The sequence below is a fragment of the Ambystoma mexicanum genome, chromosome 9 (assembly GCF_040938575.1).
Source record: "Ambystoma mexicanum isolate Mex_15411 chromosome 9, UKY_AmexF1_1, whole genome shotgun sequence".
Lineage (NCBI taxonomy): Eukaryota > Metazoa > Chordata > Amphibia > Caudata > Ambystomatidae > Ambystoma > Ambystoma mexicanum.
Window position 1 is genome coordinate 388,235,674 of NC_090931.1, and position 18,373 is coordinate 388,254,046.

At 46.9% G+C, this 18,373-nt stretch overlaps 1 protein-coding gene across 1 annotated transcript in view; it reads left to right on the forward strand.

Annotated features, from left to right (window-relative positions):
- Nucleotides 1-18,373, forward strand: part of GUSB (glucuronidase beta) — a 579,332-nt gene that overhangs the window by 528,041 nt on the left and 32,918 nt on the right. The gene's annotated exons all lie outside the window — the stretch shown is intronic.

The window sequence follows — 18,373 nt, forward strand, 5'->3', positions numbered from 1 at the left end:
ACAGTTACATCAAACAAATTGGTCCTATTTACTATAGGTAAGCAATCCTAAAAGTGTGCAGTGAGTTTCAAGTTGGACTATGTTTATTACAGGATTCAAGTCCACTCAAGATAACTTGTGTTAACTAAAATGATTACAGCAATCATTAAATTGTATTACAGTGGTAGATTAAGGAACCTGTTTTGGGAAATGAACCTGTTGCTACAGAAGTGAATTGTGCTGGTTATGTTCTCGAATGGTCTGACAAAAAACAAAAGTGTATTTCTTTATATTTAACAAATGGATGGAGCAGTGAAACTGTCCACACTTGGGAGTATGGACAATATAAGTAACCCAATTCATTCTTTGGCAATGGCATATTAAGATCTCTAGTAATTGGGTCTTGCGCACCAGCGTCTCATCCATGAATGCCTAACACAAGCCTCCTTTTGTTAGGGATATCAAAATGCATAAGCACATCTTAAGAAGGAACCAAAGATGTTTGGCAAAGGACACCAAGCTTGACATGGCATCGAAAATAAGAGAAATTGGGTATAAACTAGGATTTAAAAAAATGTTAAAAGTACTAAAGTGTCAAGGACTATCCATCCAAAAAGGAAAGTTGCAGGTGAGCAACAGATGTGATTCCATGTTGTTTTGGACTTTTGTAATGTTGCAGGTACGAAATGAAGCCTGGCACAGTTAAATCCTTTTTCCAACGTAGAATGGGAACGTTTTATAACAAAGGCTTTTCAAAAGTACAGCAATCCTACATAGAAATTCAATGCTATGTCTTTGTCACCATGGAAGATTAATTTTCAATTGATAAAAAAAGAGTGATTGAGGAGGGGCGGGTTAAGGGGAACGGAGGGGTGGAGTGGGTTTGGTCAATGTTGTTTTTAAGGCCACACCAGATTTTTGGGCTCCAATTCTATACTTTATTTCCGTTAAGGTAATTAAGCTAAATGAGTTACCTTCTTGGAGAGAATTATTTGTAATCCCTGTTTATGAGACGGATGCTTGAAAATTGCTACAACAGCTGGATAGCCCATTTGATTGGAACAAATAAGATACCTGCCACATTACTGCTTAGTGAATTCAAATACCTGGTGGAGGTGGGGACATGGTCGCCTGAGTTTGGAACTCCAGACCGAGTGAAAGGAGAGCAGGGCAGCATATGGTGCTGCAGACCTTTGGTTCACCCCAGTTTTGTAGGTGTGACTAGCAAAGTGCTGTGGGATCACCTGGGACTAGCTTGGGGCTGACGGCGAGGCCTCTGCGGCCTGATCTGATGGCGGCAAGTGGCTTGGTCATCTTCTGTGGCTTTCGCCTGCCCGTCTGGATCCCCCATGACCACTGCACATTGCGGTGACCATCCTGGAGGCGGGCTGGAAGAATTCTTCAAGAAGGTTCTGTCGGACCCCCACACCCCTTCAACACAGTTTCCGGTTTAAAGAGCGCACTGAATATTGGGCCCAACCGCTAAACCTGGTCAACAGCCCTGCCCAGTGATTGCCCGATTGAATTACAGAGACATGGGTCGGACTGGGGCATAAAATTGTCTCTGGCGCCAATGAAATTTCTTTTGTGACAGGCTGTTAGAGTAGTAATCAAGGAGGGGGTTTTGATAAAATGTGATGCTAATTGTGCATTTTAAAGAATATTCATTCAGTAACACTGGTCAAAGCTACTAGCCCCATGGTGAAGTAACTTAGCAAAGTTGCCAAAAAAGTGGCCCACACTAGCCGTTTGCGTTTTCGGTTCGGACATTGCCCAATAGGGCAGTCCGAGCCTGACAGAGACTTTGATCTTATACTACGCCATGCCCTTGATCTGAGTGAGATATAATATCAGGATGGCAACATATCCTTTTACCTGGATTTTACAACCTCGTTTCAGAAGGGCGGGTTTCTTATGCGTTTGTGAAACTTACGGTATGTGAGCGGGGCCTCCAAAATGCGATGCCATATCCCTCCAGACTGCGAGTAGTGTGTGACTATAAGACTCGCTTCTTTAATGATCCTGTGGAGGCTCATACTTTTGTGGACACTCTGAGGGCCTGCAAGTGGTATTCTTTATTGCTTGACTTTTTCTGGATACTGGGCAGTACCTCTGCTGAAGATTTCTTGTGGAGTGCACTTATACCCTACTGTATTGAATGGCTTCTTTGCTGATATTGTGCTGCTTGTTTTTCACTCTCTTGTTATTGTTAAATAACTGCAGCCATTTTCGAATATATTCTAAAGAATGTAACTCCTCAGTTGATTTGTGCTTGAATTAACTAAATATCAAGTGCCTACTCTCCTTCCCTTAGACTTGGCTGGCAGGACACACGTCTCAGACGCCCCTGGGCGATTGAGGTTTGTGGTGGGGCTTTTTGGTTTAGAGTTTGGGGTTTACACTGCAAGTTGGGGTTTGGGGTTGAAAAGAATGTTTGGTTTGGAGTTCTGTTTCACATCTTAAAATGGGTTCACATCACACACTTGGGAGATCATTCCTTCTGTTTTCGTTGGCACAGGTGCATGTATCAGACACCCCTATGGCTCCTTGTTCCATGACTGGCCTAAATCAGTGTCTTTTGATGCTTGCACCCTGATCAGTTAAAATGTGAGGGGTCTTAACAACCTGATGAAGGCATGTAGGATACTGGCTTACTGAGAGCGACATGGGGCCAAGATAATCCTACTCCAGGAAAAACACTTGGTAAGTCCTGGGGTTCTTCTAGGTTTTGTACCTCGTTTTCTTCCAACTTAAGGGGAGTCTTAACTCTAATGCCTAAGTTTCACCCGTTGGGATAGGAACAGGATCCGGAGGGAAGATGTGTATGTAATTGTTACGGGCACATTGCATAATACCCATTTAAGGATCATTAACACTTAGGCCTGTAACGTTGATGATCCCACGTTTCAGAGAATCTTTGATTTCTAAATGCATTCATTATTTGCACACTGTGTGGGTGGGAGATTTTATTACTATATTAAGTACGAACCTAGATAGGTCTAACAATTTTCCACGTACTGTCTCGCTATCTGCACGGAGAGCCTTACAGGTATAGTAGACTTGGACCGTCTTGATTTATGGAGGATCTCTCCATCCCACGGATAGACAATATTCGTATTACGCCCCTGTTCACGATATGCATTTGTGCATTGATTACATCCTGACAGGTGCTGGTCACCTGCATTGAACAAAAGAGTGCAAATTGCTTCCCAGAACTTTCTCTGACCACCCGCTGATATTATGGAGATTTAGCCTCGAAGACGGGACTCTAGTGCGATGCCCTTGGAGGTTTAAATCCTGGCCCTCTCGGACATTGTGTTCAAAGTCGAAATTAAAGAGGCGATTTTCACATTTCTTGCTGTCGTATTGACCCTTTGATGACAGTCGGATGTTCAAGGTTTATCTTCGGGCCGTTGCACAGGCATTGAGAACAGGGTTCTGAACACTGTCCTCTCAGAATTATCCAGACTTGAGTCAGAACTCGATGCCTCAAAATTAGGGTATGGTGCGTGAAAGTGGGAAGGATTGTTAACAACAATTAACATTAAATTGGATGCGTTTTGGCAGATAGGGAGATAACGTTTTTGTCAGTCCCAATACATGCCCCTGAATATGGTAAGGCAGGCCGGGGCGGCACCTTGCACAATGACTGCATCTGGAGGCAGGCTCTCCTAGTGTACCTGTTATCAGGAATGCATAGGGGAAATTAGTTTCGGATACCGAGGCTACACTTGATACCTTCCTTGTCTATTATGAGAATTTATATGCCAGGAGAGGGACCTTTTTCTCAGCGGATTTGCAAAGTTACCTGGGAGATGCTGCCCAAGTTGAACCAGGATGTGATATATCTTCTTAAGGTCCCGATTATCATGTCCGCAATATCCATGCTACCTCTGTCGAAGGCCCCAGTAACAGATGGTATCACTGCTGAATTATTCAAGGAGTTTGGCTCAGAGGTCACTTTGCAAGGATTCCTGCCACACCTGAAGCAAATGCAGTCTGGTTCTCTCCCCCCTACGATGTGTGAGGCAGTGATTGCATTGATCCTGAAGCCTGGTAAAGATTAGACTGAGTGTGCTTCTTAGCTCCCTGATTAATTTGGACACCAAGATTTTTTCAATGATATTAGCTGATTGGTTCGTCTCCCATGTATCGTTGCTAATTTATTTGGATCAATTTGGCTTTATGCCTGGCCGGTCCACCACATTGAGTCTTAGGTGGTTTTTCGCCATTTATGCTCGATATCGATTCTGGGGTCCCTGCACGGGGTGCATAATTGGATGTTGAAAATGTGTTTTGATTCAGTGTTCTGGGACTACTTTTTGACTGTGCTAGAGAATATGGGGTTCTTGGGCTACTTTTTGCGTTGTGTACGACTTCTCAAATCAGTGTCTAGTGCGAAGCTTGGCCTCTTTGGCAAATGCTTTTTAACTAGGGTAGGGACGAAACAAGGGTGTCCCTTATCAGCGTAACTTTTTGCCTTGGCAATCGAAATGGTGATTCATCTGTCTTCTGCGTGGCTGCGCGCTGGTGTTATGGGGAATGAGGGAACCAGTGTCTCTGTATGCTGATGATATTGTGTTGTACATTAAGGACCCAGAGGTGAATCTGGCTCCTATTACATGCAAGATGGAGGAATTTGGTCAGTTTTTGGGAATTTGGTCAGTTTTTGGATTTACGAATCAATTGGTCTAAATCGATTTTGTTCTCACTGACTGATGGGGCTCCCAGGCCGAGCCAGATTGGTTTCTATAGATGGAAACAAGAATCTGCGAAATACTGAGTGTAGCTATAAACCAAGCACATACCTCCCTCTTAAATGATGATCGGTACGCATACTTGACTATCCTCAGGTGGACGATTGAGAGGTGGATGCTTTCATCGCACTTATGGTAGTTTTTTAAATAATTGTGCTTGTAATGGGTCTGACCTGCCCCCGAAACAACAAGGATTAAATGGGACACTCTGATCCGTGACTATGCCCAAGGCAGACTATCCGCTCCTGACATGGAACTCTACCTGTGTAGGCACATTTGCGTAGTACTGGATGCCGGGGGGTCCACCGTTTTCCCCACATTAGAATTGAAAGGATTCTCTGCAAACGGCCCTATTGACTATGGTAGCGACCGTCAACTGTACATTTGATCCTGTGTCGAGTACAATAGGGGCGTGGAAAAGACTATGGGCCTCATTACACTGATGGCGATGAACCATGGCGCGATTAGCGCCATGGTTCATGCCGGTAAAATACCGGCACCGCCTTGGTGGAAAGGGGAATTACCGCCCTATTCCAAGGTTGGCGGGGCGGTAATTCCCCCTTCCACCATTGCCCTTCCCCATTCCCATTTTTGCCCCATAGGGCTCTATGGGAATGGGGAAGGCACTAATTACGGTACCGCAAATTGCGGTACCGTAATTAGCTCCCTGGTCCCTTTGCGGGTTTGTTTTTACCGCCTGCAAAAAGCAGGCGTTAAATTCCCCAACCCGCAAAGGGACCTCGTAGTAAGGCGGTAAGGATTTACCGGTACCGGTAAAATATCAGTACCGGAAAACTTTACCGCCATCCGTGTAATGAGGCCCATCACCATTTGGGCATATGGTTCCTATACACACTGGAGTTGTGCGTAAGGAGTCTGCAAGACTTGGGACCCATTTATGAGGAAGTGATTGCCCAGACTTGGTCTACATTAGGGGTCCGGTATATGTACGACATGTATGCTGATTGTTTTTTTTGTTTGCCTCTCCCACACTGACTTATGAAGGCAGCAGACAGGTGCATTGGCCACCGGAAGATCGGGGGCTTCCTGTGAGCGGTTTTGCAAAGACTGTGGACCCCGGGAAATAGTGATGCCTGATGGCATGGAGCGGAGCACGGAGAACTAAGATGGTGCCTGGCCTCAAAGTCCACTGCTCATTGGCAGCCAAGCTGTAACATCTTGCTGTCCTAGCGGCTAAGCTTGTCCAAATGCTACTTGAAAGCTGCTGCGTCAGATGTTTGCACTCCCTGTTTGCACTTACAGAGTCGAGCCAGAGTGCCATGTCTCACAACTTCGTCTAGCGGTAAGGACCTCTGTGTGGGAGGCGGGAAGGAGGTAGGTAGACCCTGAGGTAGCAGGACTCGAGACAGGCAACGCAAGAGCACACTACAAATAAAGAGATCAACAGGACGGGTTCCTGCTTCCCCGCCCCTTTCATGCACCGGAGGCCATAGTGCATCATCTCCTGAGCGAACGCCTGCCCGATGCCAATCCAGCAGCCACCGGAGCACTGACTCCAGCGGATCCACACAGACGACACGGACCCGCACAGGTTCCTATATTCCATATGGCCTGCTTCAGACGTTCCAGACCTCAGCTGCCCATTTGTTTGTCAACCTGGGACTGGTGCTATGCGGGATAGCTCACAGCACAGTAGTACGCTCTTCCCCTGAGCATATGCCCTGAAACAATGTACGAACCAGCTTAGGAGTCACACAGCCAGGATCACAAAGAACATTGTAGCTACCCCATCAAGGTTCCTACTTATGCCAACTCGTAATCTCTCCATCAGATTCAGATCAGGAAAAACTGCTGCATTATTGTGACTCCTGATGGCTGGGGTCACAGGAGCTCCCCTTGCACTCCTTTGTGACACTTACCACTCTCTGTATCTCGGCTTGGGCACCCTGGTTCTCACCATGGCTAAAACACCTAAAGGGAATAAATATGTGGACATTGCCACTCTGCTACAACCTCCTGATGAAGCAAAAAATCGCTACCGGCCTCTGCGCAGATCCATGCCTGCGACACCTAGAAGGGTCTTCCATCACAAATATCTACTAAATCTGACCTCCAGGTCCTGCTTTGTGAAATCGGTGTTTTATTGTGACAACACACCTTTATTGCTGAGTGTCCATTTTTACAAACCAGTGCGTTCTGGGAGTTGAAGTTTCTGATTTCTATTGATCGTAAGCATCTAATGGGATTTTTCTCTCTCCAGCTGTATACAGCAATGTGGTGCGTACTGGAAAGTGAATGGACGCGGCAGCCCTTTGACCTGTCCTGAGGGTTTTCTGGCTGCTTAGCGACCGCATGAAGGAGCAGTTTTGGGGATGCAATTCGTTGAAGGTGGCCATTCGGTGCAGTACCTTTCGCTTCTCTTGAGTATTGTGGAATTCTTACCTATTTGCCCACACTTCTGTCTGGTGACTTAAGTCTGGTGATCTAAGACATTTCCTAATTTCCCAGAGAAGTCTTAATTCCCACCTGAGTTGCCTTCCCTCCTCCTGCTCTACCGCTGGAGCAGCAAAATACCCCTTCAGCGACCCGTGAAATGTCCTGCACCTGCTTTGTCTGCACCTGTCTTGCTGCTAGGCCGCCTGGTGAGTTCATCATGCATTGTGCAGTTTCTCTGTCTCACTCTCTCACCCCTTTCATCTTCCCCCCCTCCTTCTCTCCACACCCTCCCTCCATGGTGCTTTCAATCGCCCCTATTTTCTCTAACGACTACTCGATCACCTATCCCATCTCTCTTTCAAAGTCTGGAAGGAAAAGGCACAAGAAGGATCTCCCGGTCTCCAATCCAGGCCTGCCCATCGCTTACACCCATGTCAACGTTTTTTCTTTGTCATTCCCTTTCCGGACCTTTGTATTCCCCATATGGTCTTGGTGCTCTCCCCTTTTTCTTCCTCTCCCATTAATGGTGGCACCCATTGGGAAGTACTCTCAGCATACTTCCTTCCCTCTCGAGCCATCATTAATGTCTACCTAAATGGCACAGTCATGGTCCAGGGCTCTCAGCCCAACCTCCTCCTCCTTGATAGGCGTCTTACGTCTCTCATAAACTTCCTCCCTTCGCCTGCCACTCCCACTTCTGCCTCCCCTCTGCCACCACCGACGGGTGTACCACATTCCTGTACCCCACCTCGTAAGACCTTCAAAAGTGGCAACTAGCTCCACTTAGCTGCCCTCAACTCTTGCTCTGCTGTCAAACACTTCTTTGACATCTCCCATGTCCTTGAAGATCTCAACCTCGACATCCTCGCTCTCACAGAGACGTGGTTCATGGCCAGCTCTGTCACAGGTTTTGACACTCTCCTCCCAGATCCTCTCTAAGCCCAGGCGTAACCGGTCAGGGGGTGGCGTGGCCCTCATCGTCCCTGAATGGGTCCCTGCTACTATCGTACCCACTCAGTCATCCTCTTTCGAATGCCTTGTCTGCAGACTTGGTGTCTCTCCTTTCCTCTCGCTGACTCTGGCCACCATCTACAGATCACCTGGACCGGCCTCCCTCTTCCTCTGAGTGGTCTGGCCTCGCATCTTCTCTCCTGACCTCCACCTCCAAGCTTCTCCTCCTTGGAGATTGCAATATTCACCTTGACTCTCCTGATGCTGCTTCTGGACTCTACTGCAACCTCTGTGAGTGACACTCGTTCCCTCTCCATTCTCCCCTTTGGTCCGACGCACTCAGACAGACACACCTTGGATGCTCTCATCTCTGCTGGCACCCCCATCTCCAACCCTCTCACCACTCCTCTCTCCTAGTTTGATCATTATCTCCGGTCCTCTCACCTGGACCTTCTGGGTTCCCCAGCTAAACCCCCGCCTGTTCTGCCAGTCTCCTTCTGTCATTCAACCTATAAAGCTAGTTTCAGTTGCTACTTTTGCTGCCACCTTCACCACCCTACTCCTTCCTCTCACTTTCTCTCTTACACAGCCCTTAGTGTTAGGGAGAATTCTCTGTAAGGCTAATTTCCCAAACCTAGTGAGTCCCCCAGCAGCTTTGCTGGATTTTTGGGGTTTATTTTTTTCTCTCCTGCTAAGAGTGAGATTCTTTTGCTCCCACTCTTTGAGGTGTTCCTTTAACTTTCCATGTGTTTTATAGGCTCTGGGGTCTTTTACTCCATAGGGTCTCATGTGTTTTTTGATGTGGGTTACACAACACCCTCCGTGCCGTAACCCAGGGGTGTTGTAGCGACCCCCCAACATAGACTCCATACCCTGGGACTGACTACTGTCCCCCAGGGCATGTAAAGTCACCATTGGCTTTGCTAGTCCCAAATTATGAACAGAAACCAGTACAAACCATCATATTGTGGACGTACTGATCAGGGCAATTCGATTGCCCCGGGGTCTGTTGTTCGAGGGGGCACGTCTCCATCCCCCCTGATCGAGTTTTGGCTGGTGGCAGTGTATACTACTTTTTATATTCGACCACGAATATATCTCTATGGGATTTTCCCATTGTTCGAGGCTACCAACTTTAATTATTTAATTCTTATAGCCTCTAACATACCGCCGGTTTATTTATTTAATATTAATTCACTGGTTGTTTTTTTTTGCCAGAACTCGATTCTAAAATGGCGTTTGTGTTCTCTTCTGCGACTCCAACCCAAGTCAAGCCCTTTGTTCCACTTTTTGGTGGGCTTCTCCACAGAAGCCTCCAAAAGTGGTGCCACTCTGTCTGGGTACCACAGGGGATGTGGGAGGGGGTTTAGGCACCCTGGACTGAGTTACCTTGGTAACTCAAGTCGCACTCTCATGTGATTGGCCCAAGTGGTGAGCCGGCCGGCTCACCACTTAGCATGTTTGATTGACAGCTAGGCTGAGTGAATGGGGGTGTGCTGCATAAAAGCAGGGCTTTGGGACTGGAGCTTCAGATGTCGCCACAGGACCTAAGAATCCGAGGAGGGAGAAGCTGAGCCGGCCTGCAATGACGACACCACTGGTGGAGCCCTGCTGAACCGTCTCACCACTTTTCCCAACGACAGAGGAGATCTCCAGTTATCCTTCGACTGGTGGGGATAACCAGTCTACCTTCTTTTTGCCTTCCTGGAGCATCTTGTGGCCGCCTTGCCCGTGCCAAGCACCCCAGCAACCGGGATACCACGTTTTCACCACTACCGCGAACCGAAAGGGTAGTACCTTTGTACCGGAGAACTCCGCGGCTGGTTTCTTCCCTGGCAGTGCAACGACCTTCATCCTTCCTCCACGACGAGATCTTCTCTTCCTCTGGACGACGCTGCGACTTGCACCCGCTGCCAGGAACAACTGCCCCCGCTGGAAGATCCTCTCCATTTAAGGTACCGTGTTCCGCCTGGCTTCCCTTGCAACCGTTTGAACGGGGTGTATTAAATCCTCGTCTCTCGAACCTGGGTTAGCCTGGGACACCTTAGCTAACTTTTCTGCACTGAACTAAACCTTTTTCGAACTACCTCCACAAACTTCGAAGACTCTGGGCCTCATTACAACCTTGGTGCTAAGTGCACCAACTTTACCACCATGGTGTAAACTACGTTTACACCATGGTGGATGGCGGATTTACCGCCCCATTCCAAGGTGAGTGGGGCGGTAAATCCCCATTTCCCCTTCCCCATTCCCATTTTTGCCCCATAGGGCATAATGGGAGTGGGGAAGGCGCTAATTACGCCGCCGTAAATTACGGCGGCGTAATTAGCACCATGGCAGGTTAGCGCCATGGATTTTAACGCCTGCTAAAAGCAGGCGTTAAAATCAGAATCAGGCGTTAAGGGTTAACGGTGGCGTTAACCCTTAACGCCTGAGTTGTAATGAGGCCCTCTGTGTAACTGTCTGATCTTGGGCATCTTCCGCCCGGCTCACTTGAAAGTGGGACAGGCACCTAAACTTCCTTGCTCACCAGTAGACTGTGCCTTCCTAACTTGCTGTGGTTCTTTAAAAAGTGTTTAGTGTGTATGTTTCCATAATTCTGCTTTTCCCTCCCTTTTTATTTAACTTGTTGGAGTGCCATCGAACGTTAAGCGCTCACCCTCTGTCTGGAAATAAGTGGTGTTAACTAAGACTTGTCCAACAAGTAATCCGGGATGTACATATGATAATAGTGATTGTGTTTTGAACTTATCTTACCAATTTAGTGCTAGTGTGTTTCATAAGAGTGTGTTAAATAAATAAGTATATACTTTTACACCCAAGCACTGGTCAGTGTTTGCTTGTGCTACTGTATTTCTGTACCTATTTTGTATGCTCTGTATACTGCCTAACTCTTCTTGAGAGAAGTCTGACTGCTCAGCCACAGCTACTAGGTAAATCTGGGTGGTACAGACTGCTATCAATTGGGTTTACTGCCAACCACCTGTAGTCTTAAATCTTTTGCAGTGGTCCCTAAGGGAACTGCACAGGTTTCTGCCTAACACTAACTTTCAACTCCATCTCCAACACTCTCGACATTCTTGCCCCTGTCATGAGGATCACATGAATCCTGCCTCCAAGCGCAACACCTGTTATGACTCCAACATGGCCTCTTTGAAACACAAGTGCAGAGCTGCTGATTGGAAGTGGCAGGCTTCAAGCACATCCTCTGCCAAATTGTCCTGCCGCCTGCTCCAAAGGCAATATAGACTCCATCTGCTCGAAGAAGAAGGCCTATATCCAAGCCCGCATCTCTGAGGCCACTAACAACAGGGCTGAACTTTTCAAAATCTGCAAGGCACTCGCCAATCCTTCTGCATTTGCCATTTCTCCTCTGCCTTCCTTGGCCCGCTGCACTGGCCTCCCACTTCATCACTAAAACGCAGAACAACTTGTCCTCACTCTCCTCTACACCAGTCCCTTCTCCCTCATCCGCTCTAGGCCTCCCTTGGCCCCCCCCTCCCTCCTTCCCACCTCCCTCCTTCCCACCTACTCTCTTCTTTCTCTCTCGTATCAGCTGATGGAGTTACTAGACAAGTCTGCTTGAAAGTCTCATCCAAACAGGTACTACCCCCACTCCTCTAGAACTATCATGGACAACATTATCTGCCTTGCTGCAGCCTTGGCTGATTTCTGAAATCACTCCTTTACCACTGGATCCTTCCACTCACTCATCAAGCACTTCCTTGTGCACCACCTCCTCAAAAAGCCTTCTGCCGACCCTTCCTGTCTGGCTTTCTACTACCCTATCTCTATGACCCCCTTCCTAGGCAAAATCTTGGAGAAGATATCCATCTCTTAGCTTATCGGCCACTCTGAATCTGTTGCGTGTCTCCATGAGTACCAGTCTGGTTTCAGACCTACGGAAACTTCACTTAACACCCATGATGACTTGCTCTCCAATCTCGATTCCAACTCGCATCCGTTCTCATCTTTCTTGACCTCTCCTCTGCCTTTGATATGGTCAACCACGCCACCCTTATAAATCGTCTCTGTGATACTCTTGGCATCATGGACCAGACTATTGACAGGTTGACCTCCTTCCTCGCTGACCGGCCTTCCCAGGTTCAACTGGACCCTTTTCTCTCCCCCATCTCACTCTCCACCTGCGGTGTCCCTCAGGGTTCTATCCTCTCTTCTTGGCTTTTCTACATCTACCTGGACCCTCTAGCCCATTTGATCACTGCCTTCTCTCCTAACTTCCAGTTTTATGCAGATGTCACACAGCTCTCCTTCGAGGTTCCCTCCTCTCCTTCCACCTCTTCCTCTCTCATTCCTGACTGCTATCCAGGCATGGTGCTTACAATCTCTGCCTTAATGCCAGTGAGACTGAGATCCTTCTCATTGGGACCCCTGTTCCTTCCTTCCTTCCCTCCCACACACTGCCCCCCTCCTTAGGCCCTCTCAACTCTACATCCTGTGAGGAAAAAAACTTTGGTGTCATCTTCGACTCCTCCCTCTCCTCCCCTCTCCTCACGGACCTTGCCAAGAAGGCCCACTATCAGCTGCACCTCCTCAGAGGATTTCTCCGTTTCCTCACCTTTCCCTAGAAACTGAATGTCTCCAGAGCTCTGGTCCTCTCCAGGCTGCACTACTGCAACAGCCTCTTCCTCAATCTTCCTCACTCCTCCCATCGCCCACTTCAATTAATCCAGAATAGGACTGCAAGACTTATCTTGGCTTCAAGCCCAGTGACCGCCTCTCTCCAGCCCTAAAATCTCTCCACTGGCTCCCGGTTGCTGCGAGGATGAAGTTGAAGACCCTCTGCATCATCCACAAGGCTTTCTGGGGCCTGGGAACCCGTTACATCCAACTCCTGTTACATCCAATTCGCTCCCCCTAAATATCTTCCTGCTAGAGCCCTTCGGTCTACTAGCTCCAACTCCCTGCAGATCTGATGCTTTTCAAAGCAGAAAGTGCGGGGTAGATCTCTCCTCCTGCACCTGCAGGTGCCTCCCTCTGGAATGGCCTCCCTGCCCCTCTGACTTGAGCCGGATCTCTTTAAGTTCCAGAAGCATCTCAAGAACTCCTTCCCTATCCCCCTTCCCTTCTAATGTTCCTGTCTGCTGCTTGACTGGCTGCCTGGTTCCTTCAGAATCTTACAGGGCACCAGCCCCTTCTTGTCCAGCCTACCCTTGCACATCGTCTCCCCTGACCCCACCACCCCCCTCCATCCCAACTTGCACTTGGCTGGTCGTGTCTCCACCACCTGAGGCAGTCTAGCCCTCCTCCTCTCACTCAGCACTTGGACCTTCCATCCCCTGCACTGCCTTCATTCCCCTGGCTTGTTCCACCTTGCCTCCCCTGGCGTTCGCCTAGCACATTGGCCCTTCCACCCTGACCTGCACTTCTCACCCTCTCCCGCATTTCTTGCTACTGCACTTGCACAATCTGAATGTCGCAAGGCCTAGTAGGACATTTATTTGTTTTTATCACCCACGACCCCCCTCTACCCTCCTTTTTGTCTTGTTGCGTCCCGAAACACTTGTGTATAGGTGCATTATAAATACCTAATAAATGCATTAAATAGTGTATTTGTTACTCGGGACCAGGGTGGGACAGAACTTTAGACTTTTAAATACCTCATGATGTGTATGACCCTCCGAGCGTGCACCCCACAGCTCCTGTTACAACCCCCTAAAACACCTATTTTACATTATATGGTGAATTCAGCTGACTATGGGAGAAGTGTCTCCATCTACTGAGTGATTCAAGAGACTGACACGCTTGAGGCCTCCCCAAGTAAAAGGAAATTGAAAAGGGATCTAGGTATACAATTATACAACCAACTGTGGGCTTCAATATTCCGGTATACAAAGATAGTCACCTTAAATACCAGATTCAAGCTAATACAGTATGCATCCTCCATCAGGCTTGCATAACCCCTGCTCGAAAAATGAGGGGAAATGCCACGAAATGTTACAGGGGAAGAAAACTTTGATATGATCTGTTCATGCCCTGCTGTAGCACATTTATGGGCTTGTGTTGTAAAGGTGTCTCAAATACTTGCTGTTGATATAGCTAGGGACCCTGTGTGCTGTTTATTTGGTAGATTACAAAACCTTTCCGGAGACAATCAATAACTGTTATCAGTTTGTATGATAATTGCAAAACACTGTATGCTCTTCTGCTGGACAAATATTCCCCACCCTGACCCAATTCATGAGCGGTTGAAGGATCTTGCATGGAGCTGCGACATGGAACAGAAGTATTCCACGATAATGTTGCCTTCTCTCTGCCCCTGGAATATTTGAGACCCATTTAGACCTGTCCTAGCAGCTCGAGCTGAAGAGACCGATTAGATGCTACATGTCTCCATCAAGACCGATAGCCCCTCGACCCCCTTGAGTTTTGTGGGAGGTTTGGAGCTATGTTCCTGCGGTGCCATCAGACCGGGAACTGTGTACTTTACATGTGATCATTTTGTTTTGTTTTCTTGTCCATTACCGGCCATCGCTTTTTGTTTCAGTAGGGGAGAAACATTGTAATGGGTAGTTTTGTAACTGGTTGGCATGCATATTGACCCATGTTTTTGTGCTGTGACCTAATGTGAACCAAACCTTAAATAAAACGTTTTAAAGAAAATACCTGGCAAAGAGTTGCGGGGTTCTCCTGCTGGGGCGGATAGTCTTTAAACCAAATATGTCTACAAATGACAACATTTTTCTTGTCATTGTGCTGTCCAGAAAGGCCATTAAAACAGGATATCCCCCTTTTCATGCTACTTGTCTGGGCTTTATAGTGGCCTTTGACCTTGTGAAAAGGCGGCGCTGATAGCACAAACTTCATAACTGGAGGATTAATCCCAGACTTTCAGCAATAATGGGTAGTTAAGTCAAATAGAGTTGTGTTTTTTTCTGGAGAGATGTTGCAACAAAATGGGCTCTATTGTTTGGTTTAGACAGTTTGTGATCTTCCCTCTGGGAGGACCATGTTGCTCTTATAATTTTAGCCACAATCTCTAAATCTTTGTTGGATATATAACATGGGTTATGGAAATACGAGGCAAGTTCATACTACTAAAGGTCACATACATATGTTTATTTTATTTATTGTGCATGTAAGGCGCTTATTCATCCAGTAGATGGTGTTTCAAAGTGGCAACAGGGAGGAACATGTGAATGAAAGGAATATATAACGATGAAAGATTGAGGCGGCCCTACTAGGCCTTGTGAGCATTCAGAGCGTGCAAGTGCAGGCTCCATTAAATTAAAGAAACGTTAGTTGAGGAATCACTAGTAAAAATGTCCAGTAAATTCTTTGGGGTCAGCGAAGTATAGCAGGGGTCTGCAACTTTTGGCCCTTGAGATGTGTTGGACTAGAATTCCGACCACTCTTAGCCAGCATAGTCAGTGGTGAGGGATCAGGGGAGTTGTAGTCCAAAGCATCTGGAGAGCCGCAGGTTGCAGTCCCCTGCTTTAGCTACTCCACAAGGACATCCACATGCGGATTGCTGTTAGCCTAAATTGGTCAGTAATATACAGTGGTTCTAGCTCATTGTGAATTGAGTAAATCGGGGCAGAGGCAGGTATTACCAGTATATGTCTAAAAAAAAAAGCATCCACTTTTTTTTTACAAAGATCTGACATCCTCAAATGCCTGATCTTTGGCCCCATAGAGATCGATTCCTTTAGGCTTGGCATTGTTAGGGAGGATTCTCATTTTATGGCTAATTTCCCTTACCTATAGAGACCCCCTCACCCCCGCCGCGGCCCGGCCTGCACTCAGGGGCTACTTTGCCTTACCTTAGAAGGCTGAGTAAGTAATGGCTCGTTGAGTCTCAGCCTATCAGGACTCCAGGAGGTTGAGTCGGCGTCGCAGCAGCAGTCTGTCGGAGTCACACTCTCTCATGCTGTCAGTCTCTCAGGAGCATGTGTCGCTGCCTGGCTAGTGGCTTCTTCTGGAAGCTGAGGAGGAGGCTGTGCAGCAGTGCACTGCACATCTAGAGTCGCAGAGGCACGTGTAGTATGTTCCTCTGCCTGGGCGCGTGCCGCACCAAGAGTTCTTGTTGTAACAGTAACAAGAAGCTTTACCAATATCCGCTGCTGCTGAACTGCGTGTAAATGTCAGAATCTGAAGTTTGCACGCATCACTGCAGACTACACGCTGCAGAGAGACACAAACTGGTGCAGAAACTGTAGGGGATAAATGCCATTGTATCCCCCCCACTTAAAATTGTGGGGGGATTTGTCTCCACATGTCCTACACACATGGTTCGAGGCTCATGCGCTTGTAGCCTCCTTACCTGAAACTACTCAAATGTACTCTATTCCAAACTAAATATAAACCCGCAACAAAGAGAGAGAGAGAGGATGTAACCAGATCAAATCCAGCATCCTACAGCCTGAGTTCTGTTAACAGAGTTTTGGACTGTGAGCATTCAATATGCAAATGCACTATTTTGCTCGCAGGGATTATAGTGAAGTTGGATCAGTGCCATTAGTGATTACAAACAAAATATTGCACCACTAGCACCGTACTCACAAACTGCACAGCAATATCACGGGGTATGCTGCTAAATCATGTTCAGAATTCCAATTCTTACAACAATCGTAGCTAATGCTTCTTACTTGGGATTCCAATTACTTCACGTTAGTTACTGCTAATGTACGGCAAGGGGTAGCCACTGCAGACACAACCCCCAGCTGCAGCACTCTCCGTGGCAATCTGTGGCACTTGAGGCCCTTTGCATATCGTTTTAATATATTTATATTTTAGGCACTCTGTGTATGATACTAATCTAATCAATTTGGGGATTTATGGCAGAAGATGCTGTAGGGAAAACACCTTCAATTGAGTCTAACCATTGTGGAACATTGGTTGCTAATTTTGAAGTAATTGGGACATTAATAAAATGTATGTTTTGTGAATTTGAATAGGTTTATTTCAATTTTGGTTGATTGTTTGAACTATTATGATTCTAAATGAGATTTAAACTTTTGTTTGGAAATCATGTATATTGAAAGTCTGAGGTAAATGGATTTTGAGTCCTAAGGTACACGTCAGAAAAATGTTATGTTAAGCAGTGATATGCGATAATAATTTGTAAAAAAAAATTGCAGGCTTTTGCCTAGTCGTGAAATCAACATTCAGTTCTTTTTTTAAAATTAATGTATACTTTGTAATGTGCCAAAGATGTTATTGCAGAGATGAAATCAAATATAATGGATACAAAATACATGAAGGGTAAACCATTTTAGCATTGAAAAGGTAAAGAAGAGTCGGCTAAGGGGGCATGTTCCCTGAGACCGACATGTTTTTGAGATAGAGGATAGAAAGGAGGATTGGCAAAAGCATCTTCTCCTGCTCTATTCAAAGATTGTTTTCAGATGGCGGGGGCTCTTGCTTCAGGTGGCAGATGACTCATTTGTGACAAACCACAGGATTCTGTCGCTTCTCTCCAGGGAGGAGCCTTTGCCTGTGAGGCTAAGGAGGTGAGCCTGCTCTGCAAGGCACGGGTAGTATAGCTCGTTGGCAACTCACTTGTCTAGGAAAGCCAGACAATGCAGAGCAACACAGGTTTGTATCCCGGGACAGCGCTTACAAACCACTTCGTTAATAAGCGTGTTCTAAAAACCAATTATGATATAATACCTAATGATATGTACCTCACTGGGAGAGACTCCCCCTATGGGGCAAGGACTCGTTCTTATGAGGAACTCCCTAAACAACATATCATTAACCCTCCTTCAAAAACATACAGTGAAGAAAGACATGAAGAACAAGATAAAATATATTATTCTCCAGCATGGGGTCTGGCATGGATTCACATGCTCATGAATATTCCCCATCGTCAGGCTGGGAATCCTCGGTAAAGAAAAAATCAGTTTGTTTCGTTTCTGAACTGTCTTTCTACTAATAACCAATCACTGGTCTCTGGGTCATACTGCCCCCAGCCAATGACTGCCCTCTACCTAAGCCCCTCCTCTGGCAGCCTTCTTCAGATTTAGATTTTTACCGCACGTTCAAGTGTTGGGAGTCCTCGTGCTGTAGCTCTCAAGCTTTTATTGCGTGTTGGTTTTTTTGAAGAGTTTACTCTCATATTTTCAGTCCATTCGAGCCTCAAGCTCCACGGAGTCTTCTGCCGATCAACGGGGACCCGTTTCGGAATTTTCTACACCCCTCCAGGGTGGATTTTCATCAAATTGCACTTCTTGGAGGATTCTGGAAGACCTTTGTGGCCTACCCCGATTCGGACATGGCCCAGGAGAAAGGAGATTCGACACCTACTGGATCCAAACTGTTCAGGA